Source organism: Schistocerca gregaria, unplaced genomic scaffold (genome assembly GCF_023897955.1).
Source record: "Schistocerca gregaria isolate iqSchGreg1 unplaced genomic scaffold, iqSchGreg1.2 ptg000924l, whole genome shotgun sequence".
Classification (NCBI taxonomy): Eukaryota; Metazoa; Arthropoda; class Insecta; order Orthoptera; family Acrididae; genus Schistocerca; species Schistocerca gregaria.
In genome coordinates, this window is record NW_026062281.1 from 112501 (window position 1) to 115000 (window position 2500).

At 54.7% G+C, this 2500-nt stretch overlaps 1 pseudogene; it reads right to left on the reverse strand.

The window, feature by feature from the left end:
• The window catches only part of LOC126325471 (large subunit ribosomal RNA), a 7202-nt pseudogene that overhangs the window by 2871 nt on the left and 1831 nt on the right, over positions 1 to 2500 (reverse strand).

A 2500-nucleotide genomic window follows, 5' to 3' on the forward strand; every position in this document is an offset into this window, starting at 1 on the left:
ACGCTCTTCTATTGTAGATCTACTGTTCCCTTCCACAAGTATGACTAGGTCGTCCGCGTAGGCCACGGCACCCAGGACTGAAGCATCCCCCTGCAAGATGTTCAACAGCGGTTCCATGGTAATGTCCCAAAAAACCGGACCAAATACTGATCCCTGGGGACACCCCCGAGATATCCTCTTAGTCACCACAGTCCCCGGAGCCGCAATCCTTGCCAGTCTGTCATTACAGTAGGCCTCCAGACAACGATACAGCAACCCAGGACACTCCATCTCCCGCAAGCGGGAGAAGAGTGCGGGCCACCACAAGTTGTCGAAGGCCCCTGAAATATCCACCATAATACCCAGAACATACTTCGTACTGGCTGAGTGGACAATCCGAGAAACCTCGTTGATCGCGTCCTGAGTGGAGCGACCCTTCCGGAATCCGAACTGCCGATCACTCATGCCATACAAAGTCCTGTGGCTCAAAAGTCTGTCAGTAAGTAACTTCTCAAAGGTCTTTCCAAGTACATCCAAGAGACAGATCGGTCTATAAGACTTGGGTAATTGAGGGTCCTTGTCAGGGCCCTTCTTGATAATAACTACATCGGCAATCTTCCACCTGGTTGGATAGACTCCATGGTGTAAACACACATTGAAAACTTTAGCCAGATCTGGAGCCAACTGGGGTGCTAGATACTGCAGAATCTCGGCCGGCACCTTGTCAGGACCAGGCGCTTTCCTCTGTGCAAATGTGTGAAGTGCAGCCACCACCTCCTCTGCGGAGAAGGGGTAAACATGCACCTCATTCACATATGGCTCCAACAATGCTTGACGAATTCTTCGCTGCTCCTCTGTATCCTCTTCTTCAACATCGTCTGGTAACAAAACGTTCAACAGCACATTAACAGTCTCCTCCCACGTTGTAGTACACCGACCATCTTCCAACCGCAAAGTTGACAACATCCCAGGAGATCTGATCTTCTCTCTCACGAGCTTATATGGAACCCCCCAAGGGTCCAGACCAAGCTGCTCGTTAACAAAGTTCTGCCATGATTGCCTCCTTGCCTGCTGAATAGCATGCTGATATCTGTCCTTCAGGCGGCGATACCTTCTCAAATGAAACTGTCTCTCTTCATGCCCAAAACTCCTTTGATAGTTACTCCGCGCCCGCCTGACAGAACGCTTGAGTGCAGTCAGTTCTGGGGACCACGGAGTAGCCTGCGTACGGACATACCTCGCCACCCTGGGAACTGCTGCAACAATTGCTGCCTCAATGGATGCCAGCAGATCAGCAACCACATCATCCACATTATGTATTTCCGCCTCAGAGCCCAGCCCTGGAGGACGAAATTCCTGTGCTAGTCGGTCCCAATCAGTTTTCCGATAAGATAGTAGATAGGGACAGCGGGAATCTCGTTAATCCATTCATGCGCGTCACTAATTAGATGACGAGGCATTTGGCTACCTTAAGAGAGTCATAGTTACTCCCGCCGTTTACCCGCGCTTGCTTGAATTTCTTCACGTTGACATTCAGAGCACTGGGCAGAAATCACATTGCGTCAACACCCGCTAGGGCCATCGCAATGCTTTGTTTTAATTAGACAGTCGGATTCCCCCAGTCCGTGCCAGTTCTGAGTTGATCGTTGAATGGCGGCCGAAGAGAATCCGCGCACCCGCGCGCCCCCGGAGGAGCACGCTAAGGCGGACGCGGCCTCGCAGCAAGGAAGATCCGTGGGAGGCCAAGGCACGGGACCGAGCTCGGATCCTGCACGCAGGTTGAAGCACCGGGGCGCGAACGCCGCGCAGGCGCGCGCATCCTGCACCGCCGGCCAGCACGAGGCCAACCAACGGCGAGAGCAGACCACGCCCGCACTAAACGCCCGCACTTACCGGCACCCCTACGGCACTCACCTCGCCCAGGCCCGGCACGTTAGCGCTGACCCACTTCCCGACCAAGCCCGACACGCCCCGATCCTCAGAGCCAATCCTTATCCCGAAGTTACGGATCCAATTTGCCGACTTCCCTTACCTACATTATTCTATCGACTAGAGGCTCTTCACCTTGGAGACCTGCTGCGGATATGGGTACGAACCGGCGCGACACCTCCACGTGGCCCTCTCCCGGATTTTCAAGGTCCGAGGGGAAGATCGGGACACCGCCGCAACTGCGGTGCTCTTCGCGTTCCAAACCCTATCTCCCTGCTAGAGGATTCCAGGGAACTCGAACGCTCATGCAGAAAAGAAAACTCTTCCCCGATCTCCCGACGGCGTCTCCGGGTCCTTTTGGGTTACCCCGACGAGCATCTCTAAAAGAGGGGCCCGACTTATATCGGTTCCGCTGCCGGGTTCCGGAATAGGAACCGGATTCCCTTTCGCCCAACGGGGGCCAGCACAAAGTGCATCATGCTATGACGGCCCCCATCAACATCGGATTTCTCCTAGGGCTTAGGATCGACTGACTCGTGTGCAACGGCTGTTCACACGAAACCCTTCTCCGCGTCAGCCCTCCAGGGCCTCG